General features: G+C 49.2%; 1 pseudogene; it reads right to left on the bottom strand.

Annotated features, from left to right (window-relative positions):
- Positions 1–652: 652 nt before the first annotated feature.
- LOC120392983 lies at positions 653–20,647 on the bottom strand (annotated as a pseudogene).
- Positions 20,648–27,977: the final 7,330 nt, after the last annotated feature.

Genomic DNA, 27,977 nt, shown 5'->3' with positions numbered 1-27,977 from the left:
TCTGGACCTTCAGGATGTGCTTGTTTCATGTTCTCAGTTTTTTCCACAACCAGGAGGGCCAGAAAATGTTAGTTTTGGATTTGTTGTTTGTTTAAAGATTCCCAAGTGATCATTTGACTCCAGCAGCTGACGCTTTAAGAAACGCCCCAAAAATCACAAGACTCATGACAAAATCGTGAGTTCTTAAGGCAATATTAAACTCGAGCTGCATGTTCTGGCTATTCCATGTCTTGCATTTAAGATTTGGTGACCTTAATGTTAACAGCCTCTGTAAAAGTTTTATAGAATTTGCAAAGGTGAAGGGGTGGGGGGGAGAGAGAGAGAGACTACTCCTCCTTTTTGCTGTTTTTATTTGTGAAGCTATTTTGCACTGTATTCTTGTATAATGATAACACTGAGCAAACACCAGCGAGAGGAGACTTGCAGCGCTTTTCAGGTTCCTTGCATTGGGCAATATCTCCTCTCGTACAGTTCTTCAATCGAACACTGACAATAATGAAAAATAAAAGCAATAATCACGGTCTGACACACCAGCTGCCCCCTAGAACCATGCTGCCTGCACACAATACATAGGGCCAGCCTCCCTTCCCCCCTTCCCCCCCCCCAATAAAAACACACTTGATGCTAACCTTAGGTCAGTCTGCCATTTCCTTTAGTTCATGCAACACTTCTTAGTGTGATTGCTTGGCTCTCACAGGTCCACGCGTGACTTCTTCCAGGGCTGAGGGGCTGGTTCCTTCTGTTGTTCCTATTTCAATAACTCGGGAGCTGTGAAGAAACTCAGAATAAGAAATTCTCGGTCCTTCTCTGCTGAGCTATTGTAACATTTTGTGCTACATACTCGGACCCTGCTCTGACTTTGTTAGGGCAACTTTCCATCCGCTAATGGAGCAGCTACGGGTTCCCCTGCTGTGTCCCCCTCCCATCAGCAGTGGGCTGGGGTGTGGCCCAATCCCCAACCAGCAGAATGGTTCCTGGTGGTGAAACTTAGAGCAGCCCCAGGGCTCTTTCAATTTATGCCAAGGACTGACCCACAACAAGCAAGAGAGAGAGGAAAAGGAACCTTAGGAGCCACTTTCTCCATCCCTCATGTGCTTTTTGGCTAGGCCTGGGGATCTGCCCCTCTAAATTTATTAAGATTTAAAATATCTAAATATGAGCAACAGGGGATGGATCACTTGATGATTACCTGTTCTGTTCATTCCCTTTGGGACGCCTGGCAGTGGCCACTGTCAGAAGACTGGATACTGGACTAGATGGACCTTTGGTCTGACCCGGTATGTTCTTATTTATAATGTTGATTTAAGTTAAGTTTACATTTTAACTTTATTAACTTCCTATTTTTTTACTTTGAGACCCATATGGTTCTTGGCCTAGGACTCCTGCACTTACTATTTAACAAACTTCCATCCACAATTTTCCTCATGCTCCTTTGTTCTTTCTGGAAAATGGTCCCTCCCTCAGGACTCTCCCATACACCTCTTCATTCCCCACCCTAGAACATCTACAGATTCCACCGCACCTGCATCATGGACATCCCCCTAAAAACATCCCAGGACAGCAAATGTTGTATTGCACCAAGTTGTCTGTAGGAAATCCCATTATCAGATAGGATGGTGGTGATGATGTGCAAATCACATCTCTATAAGCTTTAGTGAAATTCTTTTTAAAAGGAAGTAGAAGTAGGAGACCCTAACTTGAAACTGGCATAAGATGGGTGCTAGGTGTCTCATGAATTGTCACTCTCAAACTGCTAGCATTCTTATGTAACCCTTCTGCCGGGCCGAAACAATAGCAGCAAGGGCCGGGTTCAATACATAGGGGTCCCTTCCCCACAACATAATGCAAAACCAGCTCGAGCCCCCACCCAGTGACCTGGGAAAATCTTACACACACCCCTGGGCGCCTCGAGGAGGCAATACTTCCCCTCTCGCAAGCACAGAGTCTTGTGTAGCAGAAAAGGTTTAATACATGATAAACAACAAGCATTAAATTGGGAAAATACCTCAGCTAGAGTTCATGGGTCAAACCGTGAGCAAAGACCCACCCCAGCAAATTGTGCCGTGTCCTTCTCTCAGGGCCCTTGAGTCCAGCAACCCCCAAATCACCCACAGTCCCAAAAGTCCCACCATCCAAAAGTCTTGGTCCCGGATCAGTGCAGCCCCAGAGTTCAAGAGTCTCTCTGCAGAGGTCCCCCTCCCCAGCCTGGGTAGAAAGGGGCACCTTACGTGGGTTCGGGGCCAACTGCCCTGCCTCGTCATGGGGTTCTGCTTCCACTAGTCGTCCCCGCAAACAGCTCAGCTCCGCTTGCTCTGTGGGCTGCTCCGCTCTGCCAGCTGCTCTGGTCCACCAGCTGTCCTGTGAGCCACTCCAGCCGTCCTCACGAGTTGCTTGGCTCCACTCACCCAGTGGCTGCACAAACTGCTCCACTCTGCTCTGCCAGCTGCTCTGCTCCACGGTATAGCTTCAGGCTCCCCCACTCATAAGCACAGTACTCAGTGCTCTCAGCTCAGCAAGTCCAGCTCTTCAGTGATTTCAGCTCTTAGTGAGTCCAGCTCATAGTAGGGGAGCCCCAGTGAGTTCAGCTCAGTAACCTGTATCTAGATTCTTAAGGGAATCAAAAATTAACTCTAACATTCCACAGTGGAGAGAGGCACAGGTGGAACTAGTGCTTCTGGCTCACACAAGAAGCCTGCACCACCCAGTACAGATCTCTGTCCCCAGCCTCTCTCCTTTCAATGGGTTTTGGAACTCATGTGCCCCATCTAGCAAGTGCTATCCAGCTGACAATGAAACCCCCCATCACAAGACAATTTTGTAGTTCCCCATTTACCCAATCGGGGTGACAACATTTCATTCCTCCTGCCCCAATAACAACGAAATTGGGGCTCCCACAGCTGTGAAAACAACCATCCCATACTGCTTTGTGGTATGCTAAGTGGGGTGGGAGTGCCCATGCAAATAACTGAAATGCTAATGCGAATACTGGAACCTGCCACTCTGCACTCCCCATAATCTACCACCAGATGTCAGGGTAGAGCTCATCCTGACTCTGCTTACACTTAAGGACCAAGAATATCTATGGGGTAGTAAATGCTTATTATTGGTTCATGATATGCTGTAGGTGGAATCTGTTGCTGCCGTTGTGTCCTATTATTCTAGAGCTTTCTCCAAGCAGTTTCATTAATAGGAACAAACATGAGAAGACTCTAGTGCCATCTCACGGACTGCCAAGGTAATGGCAGCGGTTTGCCATTTGTGCACTAGTGCAGGGTCAAGCGGGAGGCATACCCCACGTTTGAATCCCCATATGGCAATACAGGGTCAGCTGGCTAACATCTGTGGGGTAAGCTACGTATCAGAGGCCCAGGAGGCGAAGTGGGATGGGTGGGACAGAGCCCCAGGGTTCCAGGCCTGGGCCAGTCCAGTGGAGCGAGGCTGACTCAGTCTAGCTGAGCCTCTGGCTCTGTTGCCTAGCCCCGTGGTTCTCAACCAGTGATATGCAGAGGGCTTCCAGGGGGAACATCAGCTCATCTAGATATTTGCCTACGTTTCCAACAGGCCACATTAAAAAGCAGTAGCTAAGTCAGTACAAACTCCAATTTTATACAGACAATGACTTGTTTATGCTGCTCTGTGCACTATACACTGAAATGTAAGTACAATATTTATATTCTAATTAATGATGGTAAAAGAGAAAGTAAGCAATTTTTAGTAGTTGTGTGCTGCGACACAGCTGTATATTTGATTTTACAAGCAAGTAGTTTTTAAGCGAGGTGAAACTTGGGGTACGCAAGACAAATCAGGCTCCTGAAAGGGGGACAGTGATCTGGAAAGGTTGAGAGCCACTGTCCTAGCCGGTTCGAGGGCTTTATTCTACCCCCTAAGGAAGAAGGATACAGGGATCTTGTTTTGCAGCCTGGGTGAGGCCTCTGATCTCTGGCCTGAGGGATGAAGGAAACATGGCTTGGTTTGTCTGGGGATCATAACTGGGGCCAAGGGGAATGGGTCTCGGAGAGAAGAGCTCCTCTGGGAGTGACAGTGAGGAATCTGGGGAGTGGGGAGAAATTCCCACTTCCCCATTGCTAGGGCCAGTGGCTGGTGTTCCAAAGGGTGGGTGAACCTCCTCCCCATTCAGCGCTCAGCAGGTTCCACCCTCACCCCGGCGGCAAAGGCAGAACCACTCCAGAAGTTTGCTTGTCTCAGAAGTTGGGCTGAGGGGCAGCAGGGGGGCAGCCTGTCTGTGTTTGCAATGGGGAAGCCACTGCTCTGGATCTGTCTCGCTCGCTCTTGGCAGCTGTGAGGCTTGACAGGCCAGAGTGTACCAGTCACCTCTTGTCTAGGCCTACAGGCAAGGCACTGCTGCAGTCACAGTAAAGACTTTCCAGTTCCTGGACCTCTTCAGGTCAAGTGACTCAACCCTAATTGCCCCTGAGCAACTGGGAGCAGACAAGCGGTGCAGTGCTATCGCTCACAAGGCAGAGAGCTGGCACAGACCTCTCTAGTGCTGTTACCTGTCCAGCGGCTTCTCACTTGGAACTTACCTATGGCCATAAGCACCTCGGTCACTTGGTGGTTGGATTTTGCCAACGTTTCCATGTAGATTAAGCTTTCACTCTTTGCAAACTCCTCCGCCTCCTAGTTGGGCGGGGAAGGTACAAAACCAGGGTTATTTCAAAGTAGACGTAGGTGTGTTCTGCACGGTAATCACATCCAGCTTGGGAAATGTCCTGGAAAGTGGTGGAAATAAGGGCTCCATTTACAAGGTATAGGCTCTTGTCCTTAGGCCTGGCAGGGAGGCACAGCTCCTCCCTGTATGATCAGACACCTCAGGCGTTACAGGGCCCTGCCCAGTGTGGACAGGGCTGCAGGGTGCCAACCTGGAGAAGCAATCTCGGAATGGACACAAACACTAGTGTAGCAGGGCAAGTTGCGGTTCTCCTGACTAGTGGCTGAGAAGTAGGAAGAGGAGCATGCAGAAATCTCCAGCTATTTGCAAGGGTGGCTCTGGAACAAATCTCCAAGCCGGATGCTGCAAACTGCCTTAGGGCCTCGTACCCCCGTCGTTAGCTCCAGCGCTTGCACTGTCAGACTAATGATGTACAAGGAGCCTTAAGGCTCAGAACTCATCTGCATGGTGCATTAGTCTGCACTGGAGTGGGACACATTCCAGTGTGTTGCGCACTAACAGGCCTGTGCGTGCTGCAGTGATGCACACTAGGGAACTCTCCGTGCGTGCCAGCAGGTCCTTATAGGCCAGTTAGTGCACAACACACAAGTGCACCCTAGACCTTGCCCCCCCCCCCGCTCGTGCAGACAAGCTCTTAGTTTACACTGACTTTAGTTCCCCACCTTTCTGAAGAGCAGCGTGTCTGGTGATAGAGCCACCATTGCATTCCAGCAGATTCTGCTGCGAAGCCTAAAGCTTTGTTGGTGGCACCAGGCATGACCCAGTGGTGACAGAGGGGTGGAAAATGACAGTGCCAATGAAGGCTCCCTGTATTAGGCCTCTGCTTGTCCGAACCGCGTCCATGTTTAGACTTTAATTAACTCCACAGGCTAGATGGAAAGAATGGAATGTGTGGCAACTAGTTATCAGTACCAGGAGGCAATTATACAGCCTGCTTGCACCTGGCTAAAGGGAGTGAAACAGAATGACCGGTCAAGAAAAGTTACTAACGAGATAATATGTTTTTTGCCAAGTATGATCTAACCTGTTTAGAGTAATTGCTACGTTATAATGTATTTGCTGTATGGGAACTGAAAAGGAGGGAGAAGGGGGGGGGAGGGGGGAGCTGGGCATTGGGGGTAATAGACATGCTTAGCTAAGATCATGTATAAAGACAGAGAGCTGCTTGTATGAGGTGTGCTTGATCTGAGGTGTGTACCTCCAAGCATCCTGCGCTTTGAGATCTCAAATAAACCTTTTTTTTGCTTCTCCACCCTGGTGTGTCTAATTGGAGCGAGGCACTCCGGGCAACGAATCACTGTTTGCTGTAGCCTCAGGCCTTGTGCCGGCAACAGTTTTGGCGTCCCTGGGTGGGCTTGAGGCTAAATTTAGCCTTGCCCGGACCCCTCCTGGAGGTCGACGGATTGCGGCGACGACCGATGCCTAGCGCGCACCGGTGACTTCATCAGGGGCCTCGGTGGAGACGCGGTGTGGTCGACCCCGGAGGGCACTACGGTGCAACGCGCTCAGATAGTGGAGAAGCAGCTGCGGGCGACGGTGGGGAACCAGTCTCGTGAATAAGGTAGGAACAGTCCAGTGCTGTTAACCTTTTGTTTGCCTGTTAAGACCTGGGGACGCCCAGTGTCTTCCCATAGGTATGGGGCAGGGACAGAGTACAGGCAGGGTACGGTGTACACCCTTAGAATGCATTCTGATGAATTGGAAAGTGTTTGAAAAAGATCCATTGACTAAAAGTAAACTGAAAAGATTCTGTACAGTAAACTGGCCTCAGTATCAGCTAGAGGGCCAGGAAAGGTGGCCACCGGAGGGATCACTTAATTACAACACGATCCTTCAATTAGCTTTGTTTTGTCAGCGAATGAATAAGTGGAATGAATTTATGTATGCACAGTTGTTTATGTTGTTGAGAGATAGGTCAGATCTGTTGCAAGAGTGTAATCTGACTCCGACAGGCTCGGCAGTCACTGTTGTTAGTTCCCCAAACCCCTCCCCGGTTGTAATGGCAGAGTCGGTGTCCCCTTCGGCTCCTACACCCCCACCGTATAAAGACCAGGTGCCTCAGGTTTCAGAGATTGCTCCTTCAGTGGGATTTTATCCGTTGATTACTGAGACTGTGGTGGCTCGCCCGGGAGCAGAGGGGCGCCGGGCCACTACTATGCTAGTTTACTCACATGTGCCTTTTAACCCAGTGGACTTAGCAGCCTTTAAGGCACAGGCAGGGGAATTCTCCACGAATCCCAGCAAGTTTATTTCGGTTTTTGAGGGATGTTTTGCCAGTCACAAGCCTGACTGGGATGACTGTAATATCCTTATGAGGACCCTGTTGTCTGAAGTGGAGAGGAATCAGGTTATAGCTAAGGCAAGAGAAGAAGCACAACTAAGGCATGATCGGGATCCAGCTAATGTTGCCACTCCTGCCAATATGGTCCCCCTAGCAGATCCTAGGTGGAATCCTAATGAGCCTAATGGTCAGACCCGCCTCACTGTGTACAAGGAGCTGCTCTTGCTAGGACTCCGACGTTCAGCTGTTCGCCATAACAATTGGGCCAAACCTTATGAGCTCATACAGGAGCCTAAGGAAAGTCCGGTCGCTTTTCTGCAGCGCATCCGGGATGCCATTCGGCAAAACACTAACGCAGACCCTGATAATGCAGCAACTGAGGCAATTATAAAAGGTATCTTTACCAGCCGTGCTGCCCCTGACATTAAAAGGAAATTGCAGAAAAAGGAGGATTTGATGGGCATGTCTGTGGCACAGATTTTGGAAACTGCAAACAAGGTTTACAGCCTTAGAGAGGGAGAGAAGGAAAAAAGGCAAGTGAAGATGATGGTTGCAGCAGTACAGGCTGGTGACAAGAGGAAGTTTCAGGAAGGTGGTGGAAGGGGCCGGGGAATGAGAGGTCGTGGACGTGGGCGCCCTGGCTCACAGGAAAGGCGTTTGGGTCGCAATCAGTGTGCCATATGCCCGAAGGAGGGACACTGGAAAAATGAGTGCCCCGAGAGGGAAGATACCCCTATGATGACAGCAGAGAATCAAGACTAGGGGTGTCAGGGGAGATGGACTATCCTGCCCCCGGAACCCCGAGTAAAAATGCGGGTGGGAAATTCTGAAATAGACTTTTTAGTAGACTCTGGAGCAGCTCGAACCGCTGTAAATCAACCCCTCCAGCTGCCTGTGGCAGATTCCCTCACTGTGGTCGGCGCTACAGGAAAAGGAATCAAATGTCCAGTGTATGCCCCAGCAGAATGTGCTTTGGGAGACAGAACTCTCTCCCACAAGCTGGTTTACCTCCCCGACTGCCCAACGCCTCTACTGGGACGGGATCTGCTTTGTCGCTTAGGTGCCACCCTGCACTTCACCCAAGATGAAATCACTCTCACCCTGCCCCCAGAGAATGCCTGGATAATGACTCTTGCAGTTGAGCCCTCAGCCATGCAAGCCCCAGAGTGGAGCCAGTGGGAGGACCAGGTTTTTCCTCTAGTATGGGCATCGGGGGTCCCAGGAAAGGCAGTACATCACACCCCCATTAAAGTTCAGCTCCTGCCAGGAAAAAGTCCGGTGCGGATCAAGCAGTATCCGATCAAGAGGGAGGCCAGAGAAGGGCTGCAGGAAACTATAAATCAGTTTCTGAAGTACGGGGTACTGCGAGAATGTCAGTCAGCCTGGAACACCCCCATCCTGCCTGTTCGAAAGCCCAATGGCACCTATCGGCTGGTCCAGGACCTGAGGGCAGTTAATGAACGGGTTAAGACTCTGCACCCCCTTGTTCCAAACCCATATACACTGTTGGCATCTATAGGAGGGCAGTACACCCACTTTTCAGTCCTAGACCTGAAAGATGCTTTCTTCACAATTCCGGTCGACACACAATCTCAGGAGATTTTCTCCTTTGAGTGGGAAGACGACCGAAGGGTTAAAAGGCAGCTTTGCTGGACTGTGTTAGCCCAAGGATTTAAGAACTCCCCCACGCTGTTCGGCCAGGCTCTGGCCAAAGACCTGGAGGAGTGGAATACTCCGGATGGGATTCTCCTCCTGCAGTATGTTGACGACCTGTTAATAGGGGCGGTGGGATTAACCCCTTGCCTCCACGCCACTGTGAGCCTCCTGAACTTTGTTGGACTCAGAGGATACCGGGTAGCTCAGAGCAAGGCTCAAATTGCCCTCTCAGAAGTACAGTACTTAGGATTTCCCAGAGTTTGGACTGTGGGCTAAGCCCTTGTATGAATGTGTTAAGGGAATGGATCATGACCCCTTTCACTGGTCCTCAGAAGCTGACAAGGCATTTAAAGTATTAAAGAGAAAGCTAATGGAAGCCCCGGCACTCGGCCTGCCTGACCTTTCTAAGCCGTTTCAACTGTATGTGCATGAAAGAAAAGGAGTAGCCCTGGGAGTGCTTACTCAATTATTAGGCACTTGGAAACGTCCTGTGGCATATTTCTCTAAACAACTGGATCAAGTTGCCAAGGGGTGGCCAGCTTGCTTGCGAGCTGTCGCGGCAACTGCCCTAGTGCTTGGTGAAGCAGAGAAACTGACTTTGGGGGGGACTGTGCAGGTGTATACCCATCATATGGTTCAAGCCCTGCTGGACACTAAGGGTGGTCTCTGGCTCACGCAGGCTCGGGTAGCTCGGTACCAGGCTAAACTCCTAGAAAATCCTGACGTTACCCTGCAGACCTGCCTCTCCCTCAACCCAGCCACTATGTTACCAGAAACAGAGGAGCAGGAACATGACTGTTTAGAAATCATAGATGCCCAGTACTCCAGCCGTCCAGATTTAAAAGATCAACCGCTCTCAAATGCAGACTGTGAGTGGTATACTGATGGGAGCAGTGCTGTCATAGATGGGCAAAGGAGGGCAGGCTATGCTGTTGTGACCCTCTACGATACAGTGGAAGCAGAGAGTTTACCTGCTGGAACATCTGCCCAACTTGCTGAACTTGTAGCATTAACCCGTGCACTTGAACTGGCAAAAGACAAACGGGTTAATATTTTTACTGACTCAAAATATGCTTTTGGGGTATTGCATGCTCACGCTGGTCTGTGGAAACAAAGGGGAATGCTTACAGCTCAGGGGTCCCCAGTCAAGCATGGGACACAGATTCTCCGGCTTCTGGAAGCGGTGCAGCTCCCCTCAGAGGTAGCAGTGGTGCACTGCAAAGCTCATCAACGAGAAGACCAGGACGTAGCCAAGGGCAACGCCAGGGCCGACAGGGAAGCCAAGCGGGCTGCCACCCTGGAACCATTGGAAGCTGAGGAGGCCCATGTGCATGCCCTCATCCCATCAGTGGGTGAGCTCCCAGCCCTCAGTACTCTCGTGAAGAAAGGAATCTGGCCGACTCCTTGGGCTCCAGGAAAAGGAGGGATGGCTCCACTCCACAGAAGGAAAAATCCTCCTACCTAAAAGCCTAATACGGCCAGTACTACAGAAACTACATCAGACCACTCACGCTGGAAGGGAGGCTCTCACCCAGCTTATGAATAAGTATTTTCTAACCTCTGGATTAAGACCCCTGGCTTCCCAGGTACAGGCTGAGTGTTTAGTCTGTCAAAAGAACAACCCTCGACCAGGAGTGTCAGTGCCACCAGCCACTCTGGAACCTACCCCAGGGCCAGGATTGGTGTGGCAAGTAGACTTCACTGAGTTCCCCCGGACCCAAGGGTTCAGGTACCTCCTCGTCATGGTGGATCGATTCAGCGGATGGCCTGAAGCCTTCCCATGCCGAAACAACACTGCCAGAACAGTGGCTCTCAAGTTTGTCAAGGAGATCATTCCTCGCTTTGGACTCCCCCAGTGGATGGAATCTGACAATGGAACACACTTCACATCGCAAGTCATTCAGGGGATTTCGGATGTTCTACAAATCACCTGGAAGCTCCACACTCCATGGCGACCACAGGCCAGTGGAGTAGTGGAACGTACTAATCAGACACTCAAGCGGCATCTCTCAAAGGTCTGCCAAGAGGCTTCTCTTCGGTGGCCTGATGCCTTACCCCTTGTTTTGCTCCGAGTTCGTGCTCTCCCAAAGGGCAGGTTAGGGCTTAGTCCCTTCGAGATTATGTTTGGGAGGGCATGGCCTATGAATGGTACACCGGTTCTGTTAGGGGAGTGGGAGGTAAGCTGCGGTTTCTTATCTCAGTACATGTGCTCTCTGTCTGCTGTTCTCTGTTCTCTCCACAGGTATACCAAAGATTTGCAGCCTCTCCCGCTGGATGCCCCTGTCCACTCCCTGCAGCCTGGTGACTCCGTTCTCGTTCGTACCTGGAAGGACGAGCCTCTCCAAGAGAAGTGGAAGGGACCTCACACCGTCCTGCTGATCACCCACACGGCAGCAAAGGTCGAGGGATACAAGAACTGGATCCACTACTCCCGTCTGAAAGCAGTGCCAGCTCCTGAACGGTGGACCGTCCAACCTGCGGAGAAGACTGCCAACGACAATCTGGGACTTAAGCTGTTATTCAGGCGACAGTAAGGCCTGCTGGGAATGCCCTGTGACCCCTTTGGACAGTTACAGCGCACTCCCCGTGAACACTCTGAGCGTTGGCTGTGTTTATTTTCACAGGGCCAGCCTAACCTGTGGGCCTGGTCCCTTTTGTTTTTAATCTGCTTGTTATTAGTAGTAGTAATTTTGTGGGTATTTGGGGAATTGTAATTGTTAGGCCTTAGGATCACTGGCCCAGTATGGATCCAGGCCTAGGGTTTGCCACAATGTTACTCTTTGCTATGGGAACACTCCTCTCATTGACTCCCGTTTCTCCCCAGGCACATGCGGGATGGAGGGGAATCCCTAACAAATTAGAGTCAAATACGTATGAGAACCTGAAGATTTGCTTTGCCCAAGAGTTTAATCTCTCTAACTGCTCCTCCGTAAACTTTGTACCCCCCGTGCCCCGAAGGTCCCTATGTACCCTCTCATTGACAGCCCCAGCTCCATAGAACTCAATTATGTTTTGTCCACAGTATATGAGAACACTCAGCCAAAGGTTTGTTGAGTATTCTCAAAGGAGGGAATTGTTGGTGGCACCAGGCATGACCCAGTGGTGACAGAGGGGTGGAAAATGACAGTGCCAATGAAGGCTCCCTGTATTAGGCCTCTGCTTGTCCGAACCGCGTCCATGTTTAGACTTTAATTAACTCCACAGGCTAGATGGAAAGAATGGAATGTGTGGCAACTAGTTATCAGTACCAGGAGGCAATTATACAGCCTGCTTGCACCTGGCTAAAGGGAGTGAAACAGAATGACCGGTCAAGAAAAGTTACTAACGAGATAATATGTTTTTTGCCAAGTATGATCTAACCTGTTTAGAGTAATTGCTACGTTATAATGTATTTGCTGTATGGGAACTGAAAAGGAGGGAGAAGAGGGGGGGAGGGGGGAGCTGGGCATTGGGGGTAATAGACATGCTTAGCTAAGATCATGTATAAAGACAGAGAGCTGCTTGTATGAGGTGTGCTTGATCTGAGGTGTGTACCTCCAAGCATCCTGCGCTTTGAGATCTCAAATAAACCTTTTTTTTGCTTCTCCACCCTGGTGTGTCTAATTGGAGCGAGGCACTCCGGGCAACGAATCACTGTTTGCTGTAGCCTCAGGCCTTGTGCCGGCAACAGCTTCCTATTTCCCCAGCTCACGCTCCTTCTGTTCCAGGCACACGGTTGCAGCCGAACTGTTTAGGCAACACTTGTTTTCTCTCTTGCACAGCTCAAGGCATTGCAGCCGCTCTCTGACTGGAACCTGTTAAAACTCCCTGGCTCACCGGGTTTGGATGCACTAGCCTTGCAGACGGCTTGGTTTGGACTGGACATATTCAGAGCGAGATCTTGTCCAAAGTGGAGGGGGTGGGGGTGAGAAGAAAGGTGTCAACACATTAATACCACAGGGTCAAAGCAGGAGCACAACTGCAACCATAGATGCACTAACAGGCTCTCCTGGGCTGAGATTTAAAGCTTCTTAGGGAGCTTCCTGTTTCCTGCTGCTTCCCTGAACCCGCTTGAGGAGAACAGGCAGTCACCTGACATAATAGGAGCCAGTTAGGCCCTTAAGATGCTGATATCTTCCCTCACTCAGGCCCTGCTACCAGCCTGCTTATTTGTCCCCTTCAACTGAGTGTTGAGAGCCACTCTAACTGGCACAGAACAGCAGTCATGAGAGAAAAAAGAAAACGCCCCTCTGGGGCAGCATTCAGAAAAAGAAAGAAAGCAAAGGAAGCTTTTGTATCTAAGCAGGAAGGAGCTCTCCTGAGATACATAGACACAAATGTTCACCGTGAGCCTTCCGGCCCCAGTGATGATGTGAGTGGTGAGGAGATGCCTGATCTTCCAGTTAGTCAGAGTGCAGGTGACCTGGCAGCTACTGCAGCATCCATATCTCCCATCTCAAATGGATGTAACCAAGCACATTCCTGAAGAAAAGCGTAGATCAGAGAAGAGTGTGGTGGAGGCACAAGAAGCAGCTGCTGCTGAGTTTAGTTCCTTAAGTCTAGATGATCCAGGACTGTGGACACACTTGAGCAGTAGCCTGAGGGACTTCCTTGTTCTGTATGGGCCACAGCAAGTGAAACTTCATGTTCCCCAAAGACAATGAAAATAGAAGTTTCCATCCAACACATTACTGGTGTGAAATCCCCAATGGTGACAAAGTGGAGAGGCCACGGCTTATGTACTCAGAAACCCAGAATGCTGCATACTGTTTTTGTTGCAAACTCTTCCAGTCTAATGTTCCAGCCACATTGGGTTCTACAGAAACAAAGGACTGGAAACATCTGGCAAGAAATCTGGCATGCCATGAGAAGGCAGCAAATCACCAGAGAGCATTGCATAGGTGGAAAGAGCTTGAGATGAGACTAAGGTTAAAGGCCACCCTAGATGATCAGCATCAAGAGAAGATTGCATCAGAGTCTCTGTACTGGCAAAATGTTCTGAAAATGCTTCCGACCCAAAACCTAGCACTTCAGATCAGCTGTCTGGGCCAAACAATGGAAACTTCCTTAAAACTGTGGCGCTAATGGCTGAGTTTGATGCTGTACTCCAGGAGCATCTAAGAAGAGTCACCACTCAAGAAATGTACATACACCACTACCTTGGAAAAACCATTCAAAATGAGATCATATAGTTACTGGTAACAAAAATCAAACAGAAGATTGTGGCAGATTTGAAGTCAGCAAGGTATTACTAAAAAGAACAGGCGTACTTGTGGCACCTTGGAGACTAACAAATTGATTTGAGCATAAGCTTTTGTGGGCTACAGCCCACTTCATCGGATGCATGCAGTGGAAAATACAAATGGAAGCTATATATACACAGAGAACCTGAAACAATGGGTGTTACCATACACACTCTAATGAGAGTGATCAGTTAAGGTGAGCCTTTACCAGCAGGAGAGGGGAAAAAGAATTTGTAGTGGTACTCAAAATGGTCCATTTGCAGCAGTTGACTTCTGGGCTGCACACCTAACATCAGCCATATGCAATAAATGACTTTAATGGTGCATTTTGTAACAAGAGAAGAACCTAGTGAAAATGTCCTTGCAATGGTGACGGTCAGAGAGCATTTTCTAGAATTTATTGACATTGATGATACTACAGGAGCTGGTATGACAAATGTGCTTCTTAAAAAGCTGGAAGATACAGGAATTGCGATAGCTGACATGAGAGGTCAGGGCTACGATCATGGTGCCAACGTGAGAGGAAAGAACAGAGGAGTGCAGACACGGATCCGAGAGTTAAACCCTCGAGCTTCTTTTGTCCCATGCAGTTCTCATTCATTGAACTTGGTGGTCAGTGATGCAGCATCAGCTTCTAGTGAGGCTGCTGAATTTTTTTAATATAATTCAAAGCATCTATGTATTTTTCTCTGCATTGACTCGTCGATGGCAAGTTTTGAAGCAACATCTGGGAACATTCTGTCTGACATGGAAACCTACCGATGCACACTCTGAACCCTCTGAACAAACCCACCAAAGCTCAGAAAAGTCTCGAAGATCCAAGAAAGTTAGCAGCTGAAACAGATGGCAAAATGGGATTTATGACCTCTAACATCACTGGCAGCCAGTGGGGCCTTGCTATATTGCTCACTGCTAGGAGAATGGCGTTCACATAAACATTTACTTATAAACTGTTCAGTGTGAAAGCCTGAAGTGCAGCACTTGGGAAACACGCTGCCGTGGTGTTTTTGAAAGAGAGAATCTGCCAAGTGCTGAGATTTTACTGCAGTGCACTTACCTCAAAGGTGAATTCCCGCTGAGCAGCAAGATCTATCTTATTGCCGACTAAAACAATCACGAGTTCATCGGGAAGAAATTCCTTCTCTAATTCCCTCAACCATAGCTTTGCTCTCGCAAAAGTTGCCTGGAAAGGTGAGAGAGAGAGACACACACACACCGACGTTAAACCAACAGATACTCAGCAGCTGTCACATGGCCCAAAGGTGATTGGCAGGTGAGGGGTAAAAATGGTAGAAACAAATGGGTAATGCACTTGACAGATAGTGATGCTAGGAGCACTACTCAGCATGGAACCAGCTCTAAATATACTTGCTTCCCCAAAGCCAAGGATGACTTGTCCTCCATTAGACATGACCCAACCACCATGGATCCCCAGTGGGTCATAGACCCAGCCTACAGGTGATGGGCTGAGGTGATTGGGCTCTCTTGTGATGGGGCAAGGATTCTTAGTAGCTTGGTCTACCTCTTCAATAAAGCTCTGTTACTGTGAGATGTTACTCGTCAGCAGCCTATGGTCTTCTCCTTCTGTAACTACCATGGCAGTAATACAGACATATGGCCCTCGGTGTTGCGGTTCCTGTGTGTTGCATATTACTAGTAAAAGGGAAAAAACCTTCATAACGTAGTGGGAGATCATGCGACATGTCCCCCTGGAACAGTCCATCAGAAACAGACATTAGTGTAACTCATTTTATCTCTCTCTAAGTCAGGGCTTGGCAACCTTTCAGAAGTGCTGTGCCGAGTCTTCATTTATTCACTCTAAGTTAAGGTTTCGCGTGCCAGACATACCTTTTAATGTTTTTAGAAGGTCTCTTTCTATAAGTCTATAATATATAAACTAAACTATTGTTGTCTGTAAAGTAAATAAAGTTTTTAAAATGTTTAAGAAGCTTCATTTAAAATTAAATTAAAATGTAGGGCCCCCCGGACCGGTGGCCAGGACCCAGGCAGTGTGAGTGCCACTGAAAATGAGCTTGCGTGCCACCTTCGGCACTCTTGCCATAGGTTGCCTACCTCTGCTCTAAGTGGTGTCGGTGCCACTAGATGGGACAGGACACCACACCCAGGTGTGGGGTTACATGAGGGGAACAAAGAGCACTTAGTGATGCTCCCTCATTACCTACTTGGCTGGTGAGCTGGACTGGGCTGGGAGGCAGGGGTAGACAGAGAAATCTTGGCTTTGAGGGGGAAAGCGTGAGCATTTATTGTCCACTGTCAGTGAAATGTCTGTACCAGTTCCTTGCATGTCTTCACCCACCTTTACCAGAAGAGAAGGATAAACCTGCCCATGATGTGTAGCCCTTACGTGATGTGCGCAGGAAAAAGCAGTCTTGGTTGAAATGTCTGGAGACGTATTGGGAAGCGACCCTACACTAGAACTATTGCAGCCTACCAGCGGCGTGGCTGCATGATCTAGATTCAGTTGGGATATTTTAGAAAGATAAAGGCAAACCCTTCTGGAGGAGAGAGGCAGGAGAACAAGCCATCGCTGCTCTTACCTTTCTGGCTATGTCAAATACAAGAAGGGCAGCATTTGCCCCCCCCCCCCCCGTAATAAAGATGGCAAACACCATGGTACTTCTCCTGTCCTGCAGTGTCCCAGATCACAAGCTTGATCATGGCAGTCTCTAAACATACCAGCTGGGTAAAGAAAGAACCTGGAAGCGCAGAGATGGGACAGCTCCTTGAGAAAGCCATAGCATGCACCTTAATTAATGTTAACCTTCATCTCGGTGATCTGTGTGAAAGATGGGTGTCGAGATTGGTTTGGAAAGGGCTGCAGGGGGAGGGAGGATGAGAGAGAGAGAATTAAAACACCCCCCCCCCAAAAGCAATGTAACAAACAGGCTGGTGAACTGGTCTTACCCAATCACAGCCCGGTAGTGCACCAATGCACATCAGCAGGGTGTAGCTGGGAGATGGGGAGGGGAAGAGGAATGAGAACAATGGTTCTTGCTCAATCCATCAATATTAGTGGCATTAGCAAGCTTTGGTTTTGCAGCTGTCTAGCTGGAGGAAATGTGATGGCAGGGTGGGAATTAGGAGTCTTGAGTTCTAATCCAGCTGTACAGTGCCTGGCCCCTGTTGGGTGCTGCTGTAACAGAAATACTGCAGTCTCCCCGACACTGATTTGTATGTGCTTGGGCAAGTCACTTAAGGCTTGCGTGGGCCCCTAAGCACAGCCCTGATTATACAGAAGCAGCGCTGTCCCAGGAGTAGCCCCGGGGAGGTGCTCAGATGCTTCTGAGCTACAACTGCTTGTTCTTGCTCTTAGCCCATGCCAGCAAACCTGTCCCACCCCCAAACTGGCAGGGCTCTGCTGGCCAGTGGGCAGGGGTGACACCAAGGCCATGCCTGCTCCCCTCTCTCCCTGCTCTAGGGAAGTGAGAGGTGCACGTTTGCTCCTGCACACCTGGCCCAGAGGCGTAAAGGGGGGCAGAGGCCTTTGCTCTCCCATACTCCCCCAGGCAAATGTGTGGGCCAAGTCCCAGCCTAGCCCCTAACCTTTCTGTCTCAGCTTGCCCAGATGGATAATGGGTCTAATTAAAATCCACCTCCCTGGAGTGCTGCGAAAGCCAGCAAATGTCTGCAAAATGTTTGAAGATCCTTGGTCTGAAAATGCTATAGCAGCGCAAATGTGCGGCTGTGCACAGTAGCCAGGCAGAAGCCATCTGTTAAGGGCCAGATTGTCTGACAAATACACGGGCTTGAGGTAAAGGGGGCAGTACAGAGCCAAAGCTCTCCAGAGAGCCTGGGAGGGACAGAAGCTTTCTCTGAGTGCCAAGTAACGTAGGCGAATGACACCACACTCCTTGGTCTAGGCACTGTGACTGCCTGGTGTGTGTGGCAGCGTGGGAGACCCCTTGGGCCCTCCATCCCCACTCTCCTGGCAAAGGTCGGGGCCCTTCTTTAAAACAGGAAGAAAAGGGTCTTTCTGCCTATTTCTGACGTAAAGACACCGAGCCAGATCCTTGCTTATGTAAATTGGCCTTGCCTCCATTGAAGTCAACATCTAACAGGTGGGAATCTGTCCCATGAACATCAATGGCCTCCCTAGCTCATACCAGGGTCTGTAAGCTCGCAAAACTTCCTAAAGAGACTTAACCGACCTTGTGTTGACATCTCCAATAAAAACTAAAGCCATGTTTTCCACCAATGTTGCCTACTGAGATGAATGTTTTTGCTTCTGATGATGGGAGCGCGTAGCAGAACTGGGTGAATAATGGTGGTTTGGTTTTGTTGTTGGCAATTTGAAAAGTCAAAACAAAATTGATTGCAAGTCCAACACCACTTGAAATGTTTCAAAGATTTTGACTCTACGTCGAGAGAAATTTTATTCTGGGTCAAATGAAACATTTATTTTAACTTGGACCATTCTAAATAATTTTTTTAAAAATAAGACTAAAGGAATTTTTGAAAGTCATTTCAAACCAAAAAAATGAAACATTGTGATTTTTTTTTTAAAAACAATTCAGTGAAACTACCATGAACTCACAAGATGGGTGAGATAAGATCTTATCTCGGACCAACCTCTGTTGGGGGAAGGGACACACTTTCATGCTACACAGAGCTCTTCTTCAGGTCTGAGGAAGGAACCGGAGTGTTACAGCTAAATACTCCGCTTCCTACCCAGACCCCGAAGAGCTCTGTAAAGCTCAAAATCTTGTCCCCTCTAGGGTGACCAGACAGCAAGTGTGAAAAATCGGAATGGGGGTGGAGGGTAACAGGCACGTAGATAAGATAAAGCCCCAAATATTGGGACTGTCCCTGTAAAATTGAGACATCTGGTCACCCTAGTCCTCTCGAGCAACAGAAATTGGTCCAATAAAACACCTACCTTGTCTCTTCAATATTCGGGGACCAACCTGGCTACATGAACACTGTTACCATGAACTCCTAAAATGTGGTGGTGTCCCTGGATCTGCAGCTTTTTCAGAAAAAATGTTCAGCTGAAATTTCACCTAGTTCTAGTGAGAGTGGGTGTCTGTTGAAACAGCAGGAAAATGTCAAAGGCAGGTTTGCTGATCACATTGGAGAGGCTAGATGGGCTGCTTTGACTAGAGTGACTGGAGCGATATCATGGGCAGAGCTGCTGGGAGTCTGGGAAGATAGCCTTTTAAATGTCATCCGTTGGAGGCTCCGTTGTCATACGTCCTCTGTCACAAACAGGGCAGAACAGAGTGTTACGTCTGTTTTTCTGACACCCAGGAATTATACAAGGGGTGGTTCCAACCCAAACCCACTAGATCGGACTCTGAAGCGCAGTTCCTGGGATTCCAGGATGCGCCTGTGTCAGTTTGTGCAGCGAGAGTAAGAACGTGGTGCAATGTCGCAGTGAGCGCTGGGACTGGGACTGGCACCCATCCAGAGATAATGCAGTGCGATTGGTAGTATTTCTGTGGGGGCAGCTGGGAGAGCCAGGACTAGGGGGAGAGCACGGAGAGAACGCATAGGGGAAAATCTATAACATTTAATAGTAAATGGTGAACACTCTCTTGGGTTACTCAGAACTGGCAGGTGTAGACCAAAACGCTCCGCTGAGGTGACCTATTTAAATGCTGCACTACCTGCAATGAACCGCTAGCTGTCACTCTGACTCCACAATGAACACAGCTGTGTTGCTGGTCCCCTGTTCATGATTTCCTGTCTCCAATCTACCCCAGCAGAGAAATGTGTCCTGCCTGGGGCCTGAGCCTCCCTGCCAGTGAACTCCAAAGGCCCTTTGCCACTGGTGTCGGTGGAGCAGGAGATGCTGAGGCCTGACTTTTTTCAGACGTGCTTCTTAGGTTGGTGCCTAAAGATCCAGCTCTGAAGAGCAGCGTCAGACAAGGCCCAGCTTTTAAAATGGGCACATCAGCCTGCACAGCTTGCGCCGCCTTAACCAGACTTTTCCGGATCTCGCCGTTGTCAGTCCTGTGCCTGAGCTGAGAAACCAAACTAACCCCGCGCTCACGGGCTGTACCGTTGGGGGTCTGTTGGGTCACGTTCCGTTAGCTGCCAGAGCTGCCAGCTGGAGCCCCTAACCCTGCCTGCTGAGTGATGTCCTGCTGCTGCTCTGCTGGGCCTGAGAGCTTAAGCAAAACCAAACGTCACGCTAGCGTCGCTCCGCTGACTTCAGCAGAGACACTCCTGCTACAAGGGAGACGCAGATTAGGCCCTTTGTGTTGCACCAAAGGATTGGTTCATTGCTGCCACTCACTCACATCCCACAGTGGGCACGGATTCCCTGACGTCGTTTTTCACACGGCGGAAGGCTGTGCTTGACTTTCCCACGGCCGCGCTCCCCAGCAGAACCACCTTGGAGATGTAGGCTTGCTCCGTGGACGGCCCCGCCGTTCTTCTCGGGGCCATATTCTGCAAAGAAGAGAGAACCCTGTTCAAAAGGCATTGACAGTGCGCTCCAGGGCCCTCGGATGATTAGCTGTGTACACTCTAAAGAGTTAGGCCCCAGGCCTCGATTTCCCACTCAGCGTAGCAGGAGACGTGGCTCCAGTTTAACCCTGATATTCTATGATTCTATCTGCTATTCTATGATGCTGTATGATTTAGTTGGGAATTGGTCCTGCTTTGAGCAGGGGGTTGGACTAGCTGAGCTCCTGAGATCCCTGCCAACCCTGATATTCTATGATCCTTCCTGCACCCCCGTTCCAATCATTCAAGCTCAACATGCTTAAAAGAATCCTAATGGGAGTCTAACCCTACGGGTACATGTGCAGTACAGGGGGGCTGTACCGACATAGCTCTGTCACTGTATTGGCCAGTATGACCCTGTGGTATAGACACAGCCCACACCAACAGAAATGGGGTTTCCTTTAGTGTAGGCCACCACTTCCCCGACAGACAGGCGCTTCAGCGATGGAAGCCTTCTTCTGTCAACACAGTTGCATCCACCGTGCGGGTTAGGTTGCCATGGCAATGTCACGCAGGAGTGTGGCCAACCACAGGGCAACGTGCTGACCTAACTTAGGTGTAGACCAAGTCTCATCCATAGACTCATCAACAGTCTGAGCTGCTGTGGCCACAGTCACAATGTCAGGTGGCCTCTCGTAGCAGCACTGTGAACTCCAGACTCACTGTCCTAAATACTGGTCATAGCGCTCCAGCCTGTTTCCCCCCCAATACCTGACCTCCTGAGAGAGCTCTTCCGTCAATACACTGGCTTGGGCTCTTGGAGCCAACTTGATACAGGTGGTCCCAAAGCTTCCAGAGCTAGGCTCACAAGGGGCAATCCGGATGCACAGCCATGAATCCGTCGGACTTTTTCCTTATCAAGAAACCTCACTGGCCCTATCCCTGTGGTTCTCAGGAGTCTCAAAGGCCAGGTGAGGCTGGCTATGGTGGGAGGCATGGGGTTGGGGGGGGGCGGGGAACCATCAGTGGCTGAACTTTCAACTCTAGCAAATAGCTTCTCTTGAAGTCAGTTTCTAGTGCTTGGTGTTATGAAGATGGGCCACATTTTCAAGGCTATATTCAGTCTCTGGTCTGGCTCAGCTCAGTGCACCAACTGAGTGTGGGGGGGAGGGGTGTGCAAAGAGGTCATTCCTGCAGCTGGGGGTCCTGTCCTGCACTTTAGGAGCGGAGGGTTGCTCAGAGTTCTTGCTGATTGGCCATATAGGGTCTGGGCATTTCGCTACATCACTAAATTAGCACAGAAGTCTTAGCAAACTGTATTTCACCCCTCTAATGTTGGTCAAGATACACATGGTGCCAGTGATGACCTGCCAAAATCTTAACAACCGGTTCCCTATAAAAAGTTCTGATTTAAGAGAGGGGAACGGGGGAGGGGCCAGGGCAGGGGGAGACATACCCGTGGGGCCAGGAGCCCCTGCAGGGCCTGGGGCAAATTGCCCCACTCGCCCCCCCGGCAACCCTAGAGCTTGCAGCCCCTTCCCCCCTTACCTTGCTGGCAGCTCAAAGCAGCAGGACGACTCAGGATCTCAGCTGAGCTGCCCAGCTGCTGGCCATGCTGCAGCTCTGCGGGGGGAGGGGCTGGGGGGCTGGAAGGAGACATCCTCATGGGGCCAGGGGCCTGGGGCAAATTGTCCACTTACCCCCCACACACACAGGCCTGGAGCTTGCAGCCCCCTTACCTTGCTGGCAGCCCAGAGCTCAGCTGAGCTGCCCAGCTACTGGCCGTGCTGCAGCTCTGCGGGGTGGGGGAAGCAGGGGAGGCCCAGGGGAGACATCCTCATGGGGCCAGGGGCCCTGCAGGGCCTGGGCCAATGGACCCACTTGCCCCCTCCCCCCTGGCCAGCCCTGGAGCTTGCAGCAGGACCCCCCAAACACACCTGCTGCCTCAAAAAGCGGCAGCAGGACGACTCCCGAGCTCAGCTGCCCAGCTGGTGCCGGCGGCTGGCCATGCTGCCGCTGGGGGGAAGCGGGGAAAGGGCCGGGGGAGCCTCAGCCTCCCCAGCTGGGACTCCTGGGAGCAACAGATCTTTGCCCACCCCTGGCCCTTTAACAACCGGCTCTCCACGGAGGTCTAATTTTAGCAACCGGTTCTTGGGAACCTGTGGGAACCGGCTCCAGCTCCCCCCTGCATGGTGCCTCCATGGGGCTCCACTGCTGAAACCTATGAGACACCAATGGTGCCCAGAGAGCAGCAACCACTCCTCTGTGGTGGAGTTCAGCCTGCCCGCCCTTGGCCAGTGTGCAGTCACTGGAGCCTGCTAGGCAAGAAATGGAGCTGTTGAGTGCAGAGCCGATCTCAAGGCATGTGACTAGGTCAGCAGCAATCACGAGACCATGACATGGGCATGATGAAAGGAGGCAGTTGGATCTTCCAGGGGTACGTCTCCCCCGGGAGCCATGCTGGTGGCTTCATCTCCTGCTCTGGAAGGGGCAGCGAGGGCAGCCCACGGTGAGTGGAGATTGCAGGAGGAGAGGCATGCAGCTTGGGAGAAGGGAAATGGAAAGCAAACAGTGCGAGTCCCGGGGCGAATGAGATTCATGTGTTCGATCCTGTAGCCCTGAGGTTTTCAATTCAGTGTCTTGGTGCCTTGCAGAAGCCTGTGATGACCCATCGACCCTGAAGAAGATGGAGCCTCAAGACACTGCAATTTTACTAACAATGCCTGGCCTCAGCTCAGAGCTTCACCTTTATTTCCCTCAACACATTCTCCGAAGGGCTGGACAGAGAGGAGGAGGCAGTCTCGTGGGACAGGGAAATCCTGCCGAGTTGTGCTTACAGAGCTCCGGCTCCACCTCGCTACCCAAGCAATCAAGTCCCGAAAAGAAACTTGCTGCCTGTTCCTGACAGGATTTCCAGCCCACAGTATCTGGCAAAGCAGCCCCAGCTCTTTGTTACAGCACACACCCACTCTGTCTCTTCCACAAGTCTCCATTGTTGTGAAACCAGCGCGTCTGTCTGCATTTGAAAGCAGCGTTGTCAAGGCTGGGAGCTGGGAGGGTTAACTCAGTGGGCCAGATACATGCTGGGTGTAATTCTGGTGGCTTCAGTGGAGTGAGTTGCTTTCCTCTTGGGTTGGTGCAGAGAAGTCAGTGATTGGTCCCAGCAGTGTTCAAGAGTTTGCAGTGGATTTAAAGTGCCCACTCCCCACTGCCTCGAATGGGCGTCACGTGGCTAAAACCCAGCCCAACACTCTGAAACTGTGCGGCTAGACGTTTGCAAAGGTCACTCTGCAGTTCTCCAAGTTCTTTCCATTCGCCCCTCTCCCTCCCCCCCCATCCCATGGGCAGCAGCGACAGAAGCTTCCTAAAAGAGGGCTGGAGGCCACCTCAGTATTTCAAAATGGAAACATCTAGTTTAAGAATGATCCATGTGAATCCTCGTGTGAGTAACATGTCATTGCATTAGGCTTTGGTCACGAGCGGAAGCACCGAACCTCTGCAGATCCATCCTGCAGTCACTTCATTGCAATAGCAGTGAGCTGGACCCAGAGTTACCATGTCACAGGAAATTCTGTGCTTTGGGGCATTTTTACCGTTCTGAAATGGAACAAAAACAAAATATTTTATCTCCAGCGGAATCAAATTCCAAAAAAAGGTTGGGGGTCAATCAAAACATTTCATTTTAATAAAACTGAAACCTTTAATTCCCATTTCGATCTCAAAACTTTCAAATGTTTTTAGATAAAAAAGGGTTTTTTTTGAAAAAGTCATCTTGAACTGAAAAATGAAAATGTTCTAGTCCCAATATGTCAAAATTTGATGTTTCAACGTTATTAAAATGCTTCTTGGGATGTGGAGAAAATTCATCAAAATCGACATGTTTTTCAAAACATTCTGATTTGACACAATTTGCATTTTGGGGGTTAAAAAAAGCAAATGTTGATGAAAATTTTCCAACTAGCTGTAGTTGTGACCAACTAATGGTATTTGTATCGTCAGCCTGCGGTTCTTATTCTCTCGGACACGATAGCTGAAATGAACAATGCGACTTCTCTGCAGCTGCTGCCTCATTTTTAGTATAATTCATGGAGAAGCTACTTAAATGCTCAGATTCCCTTCATGACCCTTTAGAAATCACTTCCATTCTCACTAGTATAGTCCAAGCTGAGATCCTGAGTTCTCTTTAAGTTGGCATATGGCTAGGCTGTTCCAAGAAACCAGTATAATTATCTCTATATTAGAAACCAACTTCTAGCCACAACCATGTCATCACAGCACCCTGCAAGTCAATTAAATGACCAGTTGTGTATATATCTCACCACTGAGCTGACATCAAGCATAACCCAGTGACCCAGATCCTCAGCTGGTGTAAGGCAACTCAGTTGAAGTCAATACAATGATGCAGATTTATACCAGCTGAGGACCTGGCCTGGTGTTTTCTTAAAGCCACAGTACAGTCTCACCTTGACTATAAACACATCCTCTGCTATGTGCAGTGTGATGGGTTGGATCACAGAAACCCCCTTGGGAGCTGCCACCTGATGTGCCAAGACTACTTCTGCCCCTGCTTTCCCTGCCAGCCTGGGACTCCAGCACCTTGTCTTGCTAGGCCAGACACGCCCGTGTGCTCCAACACAGACCCAGGGTCTGAATTACTTGCTCAAAACTGCAGACTTAACTGAAAGCAGCTCACAGAGGTGTTCCTGCCTTTAACACACAGATGCCCAACTCCCAGTGGGGTCTAAAAGCAAATAAATCCATTTTACCCTGGATAAAGCTTATACAAGGTAAACTCCTAAATTGTTTGCCCTCTATAACACTGATAGAGAAATATGCACAGCTGTTTGCCCCTCCCCCTGGTATTAATACATACTCTGGGTTAATTAATAAGTAAAAAGTGATTTTATTAAATACAGAAAGTAGGATTTAAGTGGTTCCAAGTAGTAACAGACAGAACAAAGTGAATTACCAAGGAAAATAAAATAGAACATGCAAGTCTATGTCTAAGAAACTGAATACAGCTATAACTTCACCAGTTCCAGTAAGCTTCCTTTTACAGTCTAGTCTCCTTCTGGTCTGGGTCCAGCAATCACTCACCCCCCTGTAGTTACTGTCCTTTGTTCCAGTTTCTTTCGGGTATCCTTGGGTTTGGAGAGGCTCTCTCTTTAGCCAGCTGAAGACAAAATGGAGGGGTCTCCCAGGGGTTTAAGTAGACTGTCTCTTGTGGGTGGAGGCCTCCTCCTCTCTCCTATGCAAAGTCCAGCTCCAAGATGGAGCTTTGGAGTCACATGGGCAAGTCACATGTCCCTGCATGACTCAATTTTTACAGGCAGCAGCCATGGCTTACCTGCTACCTTGAACGTCCTCGTGTAGACTTCTTATGTGGATTGGAGCCTCCCAAGATCCATTGTCTCTTAAGTGCTTCTTGATTGGGCACTTAACTTGCACATTCCTTTCTCAAGAAGCTGCTCAAATGCTTTACAGAGGCTACTTAGAAATCAAGCAAGTATACAGCCAATATTGCTAACTTCAAGTACAAAAATGCTACATGCATACAAATAGGAGGAGTGTATTGAGTAGATCATAACCTTTACGTAGATATATTACATGGCATGTGTAGCATAAAACATATTCCAGTTATATCATGTATACATTCATAAGCATATTCCCATGAAGCCTTATGGGGTTCACCGTCACCCGCAGTTCCCCCTTTAGTTCAGTACCAGTCTATCAGAATCTCATGACAAACCTCGGCAATGTAAAATAAGACTCTAGCTTTCAGGCCATTTTTATTTATCTGCTTTCATCCGCCTCTGTCCCTATATATCTGTACATATGTTAAGTCTTACAATAAAGCCGATTTTGTGTTAGGAGATCCTAGCACCCCATTTTGCGTCTGCGTTCCTCCCTCTTGATCTCGGCAGAATTGTTTGCCTCTCCGCTGACTTTCCTCACTTAACCAGGCAGTGCAACTGCATCATATTTGCAAAATACAATTGTTAAAGTACAGGAAATGAAGCTGTGGCGTTGAAACAGAGGATTGAGGGGCGGGGTGGAGAGAAATACATTCATTAACTTGGCATGGATCACAGGCCTGTGTTTTCACACTCATTCAGGAGCTACAGAGGAGACTTATTAAACAATGCCCCATACCATACATGCCCTATTGGCAGCATTTTGTTATCTGGGGCCTGTGCCGTTGTGTTTTAAGCACAGGAGCTACCAGAACATCCGCGGATTAACAAATGGGATTGATGCATAAAAGGAAGTAGGAACAGAAGAAATTCTTTAGAACAACCCTGCCCCCACCCCAACAAAAAAGGTTTGATTTATTGGTGCATTAAGTTCTTTGCTTATTTGAATGGCCACACCTCTGCAAAGACCAAACAAATCACATTCCGATGCTGTGATCTAATTCGGGCTCATGCAGTTTGCAAGCAGGCAGGTTTCATGGTGAATCCCATCAGCTGAGCTGGTGAGCTGTTCAAAATGGCAAGCTGTAAAGTCGAAAACCATGAAAGGATTCCTGGATACACAAACCAGAAGGGCTGTGGTCATTTTTTCTTTAACGACTGGCTTACACATTGCGGGACACAACGGCTGATTTATGCAGCTTAACTACAGTTACACAGTAATTTCCATGAGAAACATCCTCGCCTCTCAACGCTGCAGTGCGCTTTCAATTCTGGAACAGGACAAGCGCTTCCATAAAGTAACATTTCCTCGTCAAGGCTCCGTTGGCGGGAATATCCCACCCGCTATGACTAGTTTAGCAGTATCTGTGTCTATTGCCACTGTAGCCAAGACCTTTAGAATCCAGCTTTTCCAGCTGAGCAAAGCATATCCTGAGGTTTTGCCCTGATTCCGGTCTTCAGTGTAGCTGGTCTAATACAGTCCCGTTGTAGACAAGGTAAATGGTGTGTTGAACTGGTGTAGCTTATCTCTGCATGAAACCAGGCTAAGCTACACTGGTGACAATTAGCAGCATTACCTTGTTTACACTGGGGTTTTGCAATGGGGCCTGGAAACAAGCCAGATCTCTCAGTGTAGAGCAGTAGTTCTTAACCCAGGGCCCAATCAGCACACAGCTGCAGCCCATGTGACATCCTCAGAGCCATTCAGGTAGTATATATGTTGTGTGGATGCGGCCCACATAACACAGAGAGCTGCATGTGCAGCTCACAATGGTAAATACGTTGAAAACCACTGGTGAAGAGGGAGCCATAGAGAGGCTGGTGGGATATAATTGGTTAAATAACCATGTTACAGTATGTTAGGATTGGTTAGTTAAATGTCAGTACAATGACTGGTTAAGGTCTAGCTAAGCAGAACTCAAGTTTTTCTATGTAGTCTGCAGTCAGTCAGGAAGTAAGGGGGGGATGGGAACAGGGGCTGGGGGTGGGGGAATTGGGATCATGTTTTGCTAAGGGGGGAATGAGAACAGGGAATAGGAACAGGGACACAGGCAAGGCTCTGTGGTGTCAGAGCTGGGAAGGGAGACACTAAGGAAGGAAACTGGAATCATGCTTGCTGGAAGTTGACCCCAATAAACATCAAATTGTTTGCACCTTCAGACTTCGGGTATTGTTGCTCTCTGTTCATGCGAGAAGGACCAGGGAAGTGAGAGGGTGAAGGAATAAGCCCCCTAACATTTCTCAAGGATTAATTCTTGAAAATAAATATTAGTGAACTGCAACGCAATATAAAATCACTGCCA

Source organism: Mauremys reevesii, unplaced genomic scaffold (genome assembly GCF_016161935.1).
Source record: "Mauremys reevesii isolate NIE-2019 unplaced genomic scaffold, ASM1616193v1 Contig130, whole genome shotgun sequence".
NCBI lineage: Eukaryota > Metazoa > Chordata > Testudines > Geoemydidae > Mauremys > Mauremys reevesii.
The sequence above is the reverse complement of the archived record's forward strand: the minus strand, read 5'-3'. Positions and strand labels throughout refer to the sequence as shown.